This window comes from Temnothorax longispinosus, chromosome 5 (genome assembly GCF_030848805.1).
Source record: "Temnothorax longispinosus isolate EJ_2023e chromosome 5, Tlon_JGU_v1, whole genome shotgun sequence".
In the NCBI taxonomy this organism is placed as follows: Eukaryota; Metazoa; Arthropoda; class Insecta; order Hymenoptera; family Formicidae; genus Temnothorax; species Temnothorax longispinosus.
This window is the reverse complement of record NC_092362.1, coordinates 16,363,075-16,376,634: the sequence shown is the minus strand read 5'-3', so window position 1 is coordinate 16,376,634 and position 13,560 is coordinate 16,363,075. Positions and strand designations below refer to the sequence as shown.

Here is a 13,560-nt window from a genome sequence, read left to right as displayed (position 1 = left end):
TCGGTGCATTGCCGTGTATAACGGATATTACGGTACTCTCTTGATCATTACATGTGGTAACGAGTACGCGCTGCCTATAGAAAGAAATAATAAGAGCGCGCTAACTTTAACGTTCGCTAATAAAGCATAAATCGATGCTTATACCAGTCATTTACACCCGTTAACCTACTCCATATTATCAAGACGCGAAAAGACTAGATTACAATTAAGTGATTAACCAGTTTGTTAATACTGACAATTTGTGAGAGGGAGCCGCAAAGCGCGACTAAAGAGAAAATAATAAGGCTTCTCGTGTTTTCTTACGACCTGACAGACCTACAATGTAAATATCAATTGTTCATTGTATAAACTAATTAATGACGTTCCACGACGCTTTGCATAATATTTAACATACGATTGTAGCACAATAGATAACACTCTACGTGTCATTGTTCGCGCGAAAAAGGAAACGAAAGCATCCCGGATTTCTAACGAAGAGATAGAGGAAATGGGGGTAGAGGACAGGGGTATATAGAACCGGTATATAACGATCGAGAACTGTTTGCAAAATGCCTATATCTTGTCGTCCCTTTCCTTTTGTATGGAAAAGGGAGAAGGGCGTATAAGTATCGAGTATCGACGATTGCGATCTGAATGGCATGAGCGATCACGGCGCAAATGATCCATCACGCAGCCCAGCCCCCGCCAGCCCGTTGTTGTTGTTATTGTCGCAGGTGCATTGCCCCCTGCCTAGTTCAGCCGTACCGACGCCAGTCTTTCTCGGTACTGCGGTGCGCGGGCCTTTCGCCGACGCCGCGGCCGTATACGCTCACGAACAACATTTCGCGCGTGAGTACGCGCCCCTAAAGGTGCCCGCGCGCTGCACCGCGTGTTTTTCGCGCGCGCACGTGACTCGGGCGCGTGCCCCAAGCGTCGGGGCCCCTCTATCGGGGCGCTGAGTCCCCGTTTCCGGGCCCCACGTCACATTTTTCCAAATCTATTACCTCCAGTTTCAGTTGCGAATTCTGGAGCTGAGGTGATTAATCGTTAATCACCTCTTGTAACTTTTATTTAGTGCATTTTCGTGACGAAATAAATACGATATAAATACTCGCGGTTTCAGACAGAGAGGAAACAATTACATAAAGTAAGAAAATACGATATGTGTAATTGTTATGCCAGAAAGAAATTTAAATAAATTTCGAAATATGTACTCGCGACTGTGTGATTCAAGACTTGATCCTCACACGATCTATAATTGTAACTATTATTATGTAACAATTATTATTATCTAATTACTGTAATGTAATAATTATTATATTATCTGAAAGTTACATATCGATATTATAATAAAACGTATTTAATTAAAATTATATACATCGAGTGAAAGAAAGTCTGTCATGCATGTCTATATTTTGACACGATATTCATTTATCCGCATTCTCTCAAAGAGATTTAATAGTCAAGTCGGACCATATCCTAGTATCCATATCGATTTTTTGCATAACGCGGTGCATAAACATATTGCTTCATCGCACTCGATCGAGTGCCGCCGATCTCCTCAAACGGGTATCAACTGCGTAGTACAAGTATGTTACATATCGAGATTAAGCACCTCCGCTTTAGAGGGCCTTGCGAAAAATGAAGGGGAACAATTGTGATGCAGTGATGCGCCCTTTTGACTGATGTTCCCCTTATTGCTTCGTCGTCCGCAGAATCATTGCGTGTCCACTTTTCAATCGATCGTCGATCGTTGAACCTATTGTTGGACTCGAAAGAGAAAACACAAGAAATTGTAGGAAATACCGCGAATACTAGGATATAAAACTTCATACTTGCATATATTAAATCCTAACCATAAATCCTGTCAAACCGCTAATAAATACAACTCTGATTTGTCAACAGACTTTCCTTATGATTTGCATAAAAATTATTTATATACTTGCGTTTGTTCGCAGAGCTTTCTACTAAACTAACTTATCGAACATAATGCTATAACGAAAACTTTTTATCACGGTAAAACATACTTTGACCTCATTGTGATATGATTACGTAGAAATGAAAATTATGCGTTTTGAGATATTTGCAAGTAACTTGTTCTCAAGAGTAAGAAATAATAAATTAAGCAGTTATGATTGAAAAAAAAGAACAGCCAGAAGTGCTTCTCAAAAGTTAAAAGAAGGCGCGGTTCGATACATGCTGATTCAATCAATCATCGATTTTATTATTGATTATTGACTTTGTTAACTCGTCACTCATTGATCCCATTCATTACACATTTCAACCGGCAATTATCATTTCGTGAACTTCCTAAAGTCTTTGAACTCGATTCACGAGTATTGATCGATTCGCAGCTGTGATCCCCACTTTGATCTCTCTTCTTTTCCTCCTTCCCTCCCTCCCTCTCTCTTCCAGCCTCTCTCTTTAATTCATTTCACCCAATTCAGGTCGTTCACCTCGTCTGTGAACCTGCCGCCGCAAGAACAGGATGAAAGTAGTGTTAGAGATAAAAGCTAGACTAAATTGTTCCCACCGCGAAATTCTATTTATAAAGATAGACCGATATGATGTCTGGATGCTGGCTATCGTACAAATATCATCCTCAAATTCCGCACGTCGGATTTCTGGTAGGTTCTTGAACTCGAGTGACGAATTCGATCGATCATCGACATCGATAAACCGGACTTACTTCTGTACGCACCGCCCGATGTAAATCTTTAATTCTCGTCCTTCGTTCTTTATCAAATTCCTGAGCAAGCGAATGAACTCGCATTAACGACAGGTCGGAAATATTGCGGAAATATTGCGCGTTTTTTGAGATTTCTTAAGCTCTATTTCCTCCGCTGTCGATTCCCGAGGCGGTCGGCCGCGGCGAACGATCCGTAGCGGGATCCGGAATCGGGAGTAATACGGCGCGGCGAGCGAGAAGCCGAGCGCGTGTTTCTCCGGGGCGTCAAAGTGTACCGAAAAACGTCGTGTGCGCTGCACCTCGAGACGGATCTGAAGCGGTCGGCCCTAAGGTGGCCTTTGCGAAGAAGCGAGTTCGTCGACCCCGATGAATTAAGTGCGCGAGGCGCATCCTCTCGTCGTTGTCGGCGCTGCCGGCCCGCCGAATTCGGAGCTTTCGGTCAGTCGGCTACGAGACTTGTCGCTCATAAATGAAGGACGAAGCCCCGTCGGTGACTCCTAGCCGATCCGCGCGCGGCATTTACGCCACTTTGCCGGTCGTTCACCTCACGGCAATCGGCCGTGCGTGTTAAAGCACGTTATTCGCCACGTATCGCCATTTCGCGACTTCTCGCAAACTCTTTCGGTATGCCACAAATTAATGACAAAACTTGCGAAGACGTACGGGGAATTGTTGGCTCTCAAAGGGAGTGGATACCCTCTGGCGCGAGGAAGATACTCAATTCGAATAGCGATGACAGGTTTGCGTAGCAAAATAAAATACAAGCATTGACGTTGACGAACTGTACAAATTATCAGCAATGATGTAGAATCATTTATCAATAGTTGTTTAATATGGATCCTTGAAGAGACAGAATCAATGGGAACATTTTCGTGCGATTTTCCGACGATATTCTGTTTCTTCTTATCGCTCGTGAATTAGAATTCGAAATATTAGGGCGGCGCTCCAGAATGACACTTTTAGCGCTCGAGCATCGTTCTATCTTTGTTACTTACAGAAAGTTGAAGGATATTAGAGTACGCTCGTAGCGCTAAGAGCGTGGTTCTGAAACGCAGCCCAAGAGAAAAAGGCAAGAATTATAATAGCTGGTGTTCTAAAAATGGGAAGAATGGGATACAATAAGGGATAGGATATAATATATCATTGAGAAGTTACAAGCCAGATCGTCGCGGTACCGTTATTTTACCTAAATATCACGTTTAACGATCGCCGGTTTTCGGCGTTGCTTGTATAACCGTACCATGTAAGCTTTCGATCTAGCCCAGTATAATAGTTCTTCGATTCTATTATCTCATAAAGTCGCGCGCAAATAAACGTAATCATTTCACAACTGGTAACTGATGTTATCACACAATGATGCAATCGCTCGTGCGGATATTGGATATTGGACATTGGATTTCAGTTCCATGGTCTCAAGAATTTAAAACAAGAACAAAGAGAATCACTCGATACTTATATATATAATTGTCGTTTATCTTGACCGCCGAGGACTTTTCCGCGGATGAAAATGTAGAATATATTTATTCGAACATTTTGTGAAAATCCGTCTATGAAATTTCGACAAATTTTGAAAGCATCATGATCGGCATTGCAACAATTTCGCCATGTTTTGTTGCAACAATTTGATCGTTGCGACAATTTCATGTTTCGTTGAGAGAGGACCGCAGGAATGCAGGTAACGCGATTTGGGTAATGCTGGTCGATGCGATTTTGATACGCAACGTCAGCGATCGCCCGTAAGTTTGACAATTCGCAATAGCCATCGATAATGCGAATCGAAACACGTGTCTTACATAACTTGACCCATTATTGACAGGTGTAATGCGCTACGTGCGAGGAACGAGGAAATGTTCGTCAACGCAAGCATATTTTCTTGCATAAATATAGCGACATGTAAGCGCAACAGCTGTTTAACAATTTGGGTTGAAGCGAAAACAGCTTCTGTACAGACTGTACACCTTTATCCCTCGGTTATTGAGGATGCTACGACCGCGAAACTTACTCCTATTGAATATCGCGGTACAAGCAGAAAGAGAGAAAGATTATTATTAATAGTATCAGATTTTTATATAACATTATTTAAAAAGAGAATATATTATCGCTATAATGGAAATTAGAAAAATACATCAGAAGGACTTGTAAATTACTGAAACATATTAGGCAGCTGCAAAGTATTGTACTGCGATTGCTATGAACGGAGACACTTCATAAAAATAAAAAGAAAGCTGCAGAAAATAATTCTTAACAAACAAAATTTTGAAAAAATATTTGCCAAATCTCAAGAAAAACAATTATAACGCAACTTGTATACTCACTATTAATATTAAATATAAATTCTTCCTAACAGACATTGAGAGATATAATTTATCACGAAAAGCTTTGAATGTGGCCGTGAATGTTTCACAATTATAAGAGAAATTTCCTTATTGACTTTATGAATACCTTATTGACACATGAAATTCTATATATTCTATCATTTAATCTCCGTGTGTTACCTAGATATTTTTAAAGTCACTCTGAGTCACTCATTCATCGGTGCACCGCAAGCAGTCCGTTCACCCCTGAATCGAGAAGGAGTCATTCGATGTCGTCAACGAGAGGAAGGTTTAAAGAGACGTGCAGGCAAAGGCAGGAGGAGAGGAAGAGACCGTATATGCGGCCACGCGCACCGGTAGCGGCGATTCGTCCGATGCGTCGCAGCGCCAGCCGAAAATTTCGAACGAGATCTCAGGTCACTGACCCGTTGGCGTGGTCAGTGATGGTAACGGGCGAGCGAGCGACCAACCAGTCCATCCGTCCGACGCATCGCTCGGTCCTTCACCCGCCATTATCTCGACTGTTACGTACGCGCACGTAGTACACGTGCTCGCAATATATCGTCTCCCTCGTGAACTTCGCCTGAGCGAGTCACAAGGAAAATATGTTTGTGTTCGCGGAGGAAAACCGTGTTGCGCGGGCGAGCGCGAGCGTGATGCACCGTACGTGCACTCGCTACGGGATGCGATCTAAATTCTGCGGTCCGCAATTTGTATGCGCGCCGGCCGGGGGTTTTCCTCGTTTTCTTCTTTGGTTTTTGACAAGTGCCCGTTGCGTATCTGATTCTCCTTGTTTTTTTTTTGTTTTTCCTTTTTAAATCTTAGAGTCTTCTTTATAGATGCTTCGATGATGTCTGTATAATTTCGCAGCGTTTGGCGAAGTGAAATGGCAGTGTGACGAAGATCCTTAAAAGAGTTCGAAATAAGAATTTTTTTAATCTATTTGTGACTTTAGTTTAAATAGCTCCTCTTTCTAAGAATCCTCTCTAACAACCTTTTTCCGCACACGATTGTTATTTTTCAATAATTTTTACCTAGTAGGTATATTCACTCATATCTTCTATTGTTCGAGTCTATTAGGAAACCTGTGCTTTTCGAATGGTTGCTACATAAAGTAAAAACAGAAAGAAAAATACATTACAATCCAGCTACAAACCCCCGATAGCCTTATATTACAGAAACCATAGTTACAAAAGGCATATCAGCGTTCAAGTCCAAATCGCCCTTAGGCGGTCAGTTTTTTTGTATTTTTTTAAGTTTCATCTCGCATACCGAAATAGTTAGTTCAGGTAGACGGACAAACAGACGATATGATAGACCAAGTTCTTTACGAACTTGCTAGAACATGAAGTCATGGATGGTCGACACGTGTATCAAAACACGTAAAGAAAGATGTGATTAATGACGAGTCGATGATCGAGACACTCGCTAATTCACTTCGCTGGAGGATCATTGATCGCAATGGCCTTGATCACAACAGCCTTGCGCGTGCGTCTGATTTATTTGAATATTTTTCCCACGAGCCGAGATTAAGTTCCACAACCTGCTCGTAAAGTCTATTATTATGCATGTGTTTACGATTTCGATAGAAAGTACAAGTTGCTTTTATCGCGCCTGTCTCTTAGCTCAATTTCTAAAACGCTATTAACAATTGATTGAAGACAAATCTCCGTTATTAGCATCGATAACAAATTTTCTATCATTACAATAAATACCTTAGTTGTGTTCAATTAAAATTCGATATTTCAATGCCTTATTTCGAATGTATAAGTATAAATCATCCGAAACGTCATTGACAGATTAATAAGTAACAATTAAGATAACTTGTTTATACAGTTTAGGTAATTCGTCTTTGGTCATTGATACCTGTTGTCAAATGTCAATATACGCTTAATTCTCATTGCACTATACGTTTCTCAATCCGATGTGTCCGATGTGGCCGACGTGACCGATGTATATCAATTAATGGAAAAATTTCTGAATACGCACTTTTTAAAGAGATCGTATCGAAAATCGTTTCTTCTAGAACGTGACTGATGAAATGTCGTTCAACTTCGTAAATTTTGAAGGCTGATCGGGTTATCGTTATTCTTGATGTCAAAAAGAACGTTGCACCGGGCCAATCGCGGGCGCGACGGTGATTGCTTTACCAAAATTTTAATGAGGTGCTTGATAATAAGGTATATGCTAATGCCCCTTTGCACCCACACTTTGCACTTTGATCCGCCGGCAACGTAACGTGACGCGGTGTTTGTATACGCATTGTATTTTCAATCCTACGCAATTTACCTCTCTCGATTATAACAATCAGTCGCATTTATCGGGTTGTTTCAAGAGCGTGATGACCTTTTAGCAACGAATTTTGAACGCATCGATACCGTTTCGATCATCTATTTCAACTCTGTTTATTAATGGCGCAACTCGCGTACTTGTTGTTCCGCTTATCGAATATTGTTATATGTTGTTCTTAAGCTTTGCCACTCAATTGTAATCACATTTGGCAATTATCAGATTGCAACATCTATTCTCGTGACAAAGTGTGCAATGTACAGTAATTTAAACGTCTTAATAACTAGAATTTTACGATTTTACTCTATATAATACATATAATTTAGAGATTTTATAGCTACTTGATTCAATTACCTAAAACCTAAAACCTTTAATGCATTAAATTATTTTTTATAATTTGCAAAGAATTCTCGAATTGATTTTTTGCTGTAAAAATTTGACGGGATTGACATTTGCTGTCTGTTTTACTTTTAATATCGAATATCTGAACGATTAATTCTTAAACTTAAACATTGTTAAAGCGCAGAAAATTCTGCGTATATTGATATTATTTTTTAAAATTATCTTTAATATATATATGTATATATGATAAATATTATTTAACGATTCGAATAATCACATACTATGCTTTTTTCACAATTTCAAAGGTCATCTTCATCATTTTATCGGTAAGTGTCAAACTCGATATTGTGTAACATTTATATCGCCAAACCTTACACCTTTAAACGGCTGATAAATCGTTATTGCCTTATAGAAAGTACGCCGAAAAGTGTCTCGGTCATCGGATTATCGCAATATTGCGCTTTCAATTGAAAGCAGTTGCTGCATACCTCGAAGAGGTAAACGCGATAACCTCGCAAAATTTGTCCGATAAACAGGCCGAGATTCTCGAATATTTCTCATGCTTGAGAGTACTTGAAAATATTCGACTCATGATTAAATGCGCCAATAATCTGTAAATATTATCAAAATTAATTTGGCTGATAAAGTTGACTGATGAACGTGACTGATAATTTGATAATTCTTTTAAATGACCGATACGAATTCTGACGATTTGATTTTATCAAAGAATTATCGAGATGTCATTCACCTTTTGTCAAAATTGCTGGATTGACCTGTATTATCGCATATTGAACGGCGAATTAAAAATTATAGCATTAATGCTGACAAATAAATGTAGATTTTGATACATAATGTAATATATAATTTATTTTTATATACGTTCGCACAGGAAAGTATTTTAAAATATAAGTTATATTTTATACAATTATTTTTATCTTACGTTTTAATTGATAAATAATCTATTTCGTCAAAAAAATGTATAATTTTAATCCGATGTTTAATGATCTATGAGCGCGCAGGTCGCGCTTTTTATGCGAATCTAAGATAAGATGAAGAGACGGGGGAGACTCGACTTGCATCCATCATCAACCTTAAGTGCAAGTCTAGAATCCGTTAAATGCGGGTCATTGTCAATGCGAGAGTTTATATACACAATAGTAGCGTGCAACGAGGTTATCAGCGAGGTTTGACCCGATTTCTAACGGACGAGTGTCCAAGCAACAGTCATAGGAATAACGGACTCCCCAAAATAACCTGGACCCGTTATTAGCCGTTAGAAACGAAACCTGTTGGATTGGCATAACGTGGGTCCTTCCGAGGCATTTAACGTGCACCGCTACGTTACTCCCTTACTCCGTTCACGCATCCGAGAGACCATATCACTTACTCGCAAGTTAAAATCGATGATACAGACACTTTTACAAGATCACATTGCTTGCATTTTTACATTGCATTATCAAAATTTTTTTTCTACAGACAAAAAAAGAAAGATTATTTTTATTTAACTTTTATTTTTTATACTTGTACTATTTTTATTGTTACGCTTTAAGATGGTATTAATCGTAAGATAATCGCTATATTAAATCGTTACTTTAATTAAATTTGATTTAATGTTTGATATTATAATTTAATTTTCTATGTATTTTTTCTTCCCATGAAAATTCTCTTTAATATAAATTTCCTGAAAATACATATCGTTCTCGATAAACATGAATCTTTGAGATATATAGTATATAATGACTCTCTGAGAGAGAGAGAGAGAGAGAGAGAGAGAGAGAGAGAGAGAGAGAGAGATGAATCACATGCAATGAATGGGCGCGTCGTGTAGGCCGATTTAAATCGACAATGTCAACTGTTTAAGAATACGGTACAATTACTGTATGTACAACAGCGAGTACCGGTATATTTATCGAGTCCCACTCTGACCCACATATGCGATTCAGTGCCTGAAGAGATGCAGCCTGCAACCTTGTGAGATGTGGCAGAGGTGGATTAAAATGAAGTAACCGCGTCTGATCACCTCTCAACTTGGTGAAACTTAAAAAGCAAATTCAAAATTATACAATCAAAGACGGAGAAAATACGATTTTACGAAAATAAATGACAACAAAGTAATAATTTCGGCAACAAATTACAAATGCATATAAATACGACTGTCTCAAAAAGTTGAAAAATTTAATTATTATATTTATACACTTCAATCATGAATTTTATCAGTTTCTAAGGTTTAAGTATATTTTCTATTAAGATTTACTATGTATAAATTTATTACACATACTAACAAACTATAAATATATGTTATACTATATATAGATAGTTATAAATATATATAACATATTAAGGTGTATCCAAAGACTAGCTTTTTTGCACGATACTGGAGACTCCAACGGGAATCGATAACAGATATCTCAGAAACTTTTACTGCGGCGATTATTTTTATGTCAAAGTAATCACTTCTGCTTTTCCAATTTTTAACGATTATTATTTTTTAATGAACAAAGTCACTTTGCTCAACTTCAATGCGCTATAAATGGCTAAATAATTCTGATCGTATCTAGTTGTAAAGCATTTCACACGTCACCGACGTGTAATGAGATACGCGCGATACACGATATGCTTTTCATTTATCGTCAATCGAGCGTTCGAGTTCGACGGCCGAGAGTCCTTGTTGCAATATCTCTCACGTCGGTATAATCGAAATATATACATTTTTTTTTTGAAATGTGATAAAATTTTGATATACGTGACGTTGCGAATATCAAGCCGACTCTCAAGATCCATCTGTTGAACCATATCACGTCTCGAAACTGGTCGAGTTCCTCGAAAGAAACGCGACTATATAAAACAGGGGTTTTACTTTACTACGCGAGAACTAGAACTCCCGCGAGTGAGAGGTACTAAATCTTTCGGCTCTAGGTTAAATACGCGTCTAAGCATAACCGCGCTTAGCATACAAGCATCCGCGCTATTTTTTTGCGATAAATCTTTCCTCTCCTTCTTCATGCTAATGTGCACTATTGGTAAGCTTGTTGTATACAGCGGATGTTCTTCTATATACGCCAGCATATGCTGCTCTTATAAAATCAACATAAAATTTGTTAGTTAAAACAATATTTAGAAGCATCATTATGATATAAAAATGAAACGATCTGCTGTAATCAATTATTATTGTCTTGTATAATTATCAATAGGTGATTATTGTGTGCTGTTGTTAATGATTCATTTTATATACTCAGCATACGCGTAGTTATATTAACATCATTACCGATCGCATCATTAATAAACGGATATCCGTCTTCGTAATTGAAAATCCTAATGAATGCAAATAGCGGAACAGACTGTATTCGCAGCAAGATATACCGCATTCTATACTTTGCTTGAATGATATTTTTTTATTATAACGTTCTTTTACTCTCAAGAAACGAAGAGGCATACGGCCGTTGAGCGATCTTCTTATTATAGACATTAAACTGAGACATTTACCGAGCGTGTTGAATGTAATTAACGTACGTCCTTTCTACTTTATAAATCAGATTGACGAAGAAAAATCAATCGATAATGAGATTTCTTTATGGCGAAAAGTATTGAGTATTTTGCCCTAATTACACATTGTCGCGCCACAGCGAAAAAGTCACCTCGCCAATCTCACCTCGGGGTTTCTCTAATGTCGAGATTAACGGCGTACGTACCGCTAACTAAAGCTATCGCGGAAGCGGGCGCCGATACAGCACGGCGTTTTCTCAGGAATAGCAAGAAGTGGACTCGGAGAAAAAGGTATCGGCGCCGTCCAGCTCTCAGTAATTGTTCGCCGTGCGCGATACCCTCCAATTAGAAGCTCGCGTGATCAAGCAACAGTACACGAGCGGAGGTATCGGCTAGCGCAATGCGGCGCGATAAATGAGCGGCGGTCTGGTACTCCGGTATGCGCTCGCGAGCCCGTACACACGCGCGGAATTACGCACACGCACACGTATGGCATTCGTATACAGCCGGCAATATAGCCGGGGCCCGATCGATCGGCCGTATAAACGTAAATGCGACACACGTGAGCGGTGTGCCCGCTTACTCGTTGAAACCGGGGCTGCAATTTCTGATTGTTTACATGCGAGGGCATTGCCCGGATGCCGCTTACCTTACACACATTCCAGATGTGTCCCACCACCACCACCATCACCACCTCCTCCTCCTCCTCCTCCTTTTCCTCCTACGGCCGCACCACCTTCTACTACACACCACATCGTGGTGCGGAACGGTAGTGCCGCTCTAGTCGTTGCCTCACCTTTTGCTGGGCACTCTATCAGAGGGCCCCCTGCCGTCGATCGGCCGGCACGGCGCCGATACTGATAAGTAGAGAAAATAAGGAAATGCCCTGAGGTAATACCACAAATTTCAAGGTTTTTGTCGGGTCTACGTGGGTGGGAAGCCGATCAGATGTTTCCATCATAGTTTATTTACTTATCAAATTTTTTGGTGATACACTATCATTCAAATCTTCTGTACTTATTGTAGATTACTGGTACTTGTAAGAAAGCTGTCCTAGCTAGCTAAATACAGAATAGATCTATCAAGATTTTGCGAGGATCTAACATATCGAGCGGCTTCTCGCGATCGAATAAGAAGAGAACGTAGTTAATTGACGTGCAGATCCTCCGAGATGACTCGTACGCCCGTTATCTGCCATCCGTTATCATATCATCGGTGCCTTGTTTTATCTGCATGTTTTATTTCGCATCAGTGACACCGCTCTTATTTTATCGGCAATGTTATGTGAGCGTCGTTATCCAAGGTATAACTTACATTCAAGTGTAAGATCGATATCGATTACCCGATTATATCAGTCGGCAGGTCAACAACCTGTGCACCGTCATAAGGCGCAGCGTACGTGACCAGAAAGCTCCGGCTACGTGCATCTCGACGAATTCTATTAGTACATAGAGCACCGGTTAAGCCGACCGCCGCGAATTCGTTAAGGAAGAAGAATGTTGGATGACTTATTGGTACGTGCGAGGAATTATGGACCTGCCTGCGCAGCGTTCGCAATAGCGAAGAACGATCGTGCGCGATAGAATGCCATGCCATTGTTGCGACTAACGCGACTATGTAAATCCTCGCTGACCGGATTAGCGTTTATTAGCGCCGTCTGAGCAGTTTATTAGAGCCGTCTCCCGCGACGGAGAATTAACCTATATACTCACCTCATCTCATCGCCCTCTCTTTTTTTTTCTCCATGTATAATAAAGCCGCGCGGGACAATTGCGGTCGGACGTAACGTCTTCCCGTTTGGGGCGCCCCACTTTGAATTTTGACCGCTGCCAAATTGCACGTATAATTAATAATTATATATATGCGATACGGACTCTTGATCCCTGGGCATAATTAGGACCAATCGTAACCCGCAAATGTAATTTCCATCAATTGTTGCAATTTGAATTGCCGTCTGCTTCCACGCGGAGGGCAACGACCGAGCATGGAGCTTCCATGAGCCGGCAATGCTGCGACCTACTTGAAATCTGAGATACGCGCGAGAATATACGTGTCGAAATCTCGCATAATTATTTCTGGTTAAATCAAGATTCGAGCAACAGCGAGCTCCGGTTTCCTCCGCGCGAGATTCCGCGGGCAGGGCCGAGTCTTGAGATTTCGCGAGTCCGGCGCCGCCGTTTCGGGAACTCGCGAACTCGTCGGCTCTCGGCGCTCGGCGCTCCCGCGCGGCGAGAAATCCGAGGAAACCAGGTGCGCGCTTTGCGCGCGTCGCGTCGCGTCGCGTCGCCCAACTCTCCCCGATTTCCATCGCGCGAAATCCCCGGTCGCATACCATACGTCCGGCCGATGCATGTCCGATTTAGCATGCCGCGAATCGCGCCTGCGACGTGATCGTGATCGTGCTCGTGCTCCTCGCGCGCGCGGTAGCGCCCCGTGCTCGTCCGCGCCCGCGGCTCGGACGGG

The 13,560-nt window shown here is 40.8% G+C and overlaps 1 long non-coding RNA gene across 1 annotated transcript in view; it reads left to right on the top strand.

The window, feature by feature from the left end:
• LOC139813966 (uncharacterized) overlaps positions 1-8,490 on the top strand; it is a 77,386-nt gene extending 68,896 nt beyond the window's left edge. The window contains exon 3 of the long non-coding RNA XR_011732302.1: positions 5,168-8,490. This is a non-coding gene — a long non-coding RNA (uncharacterized lncRNA). The remainder of the gene's footprint in view (positions 1-5,167) is intronic.
• Positions 8,491-13,560: the final 5,070 nt, after the last annotated feature.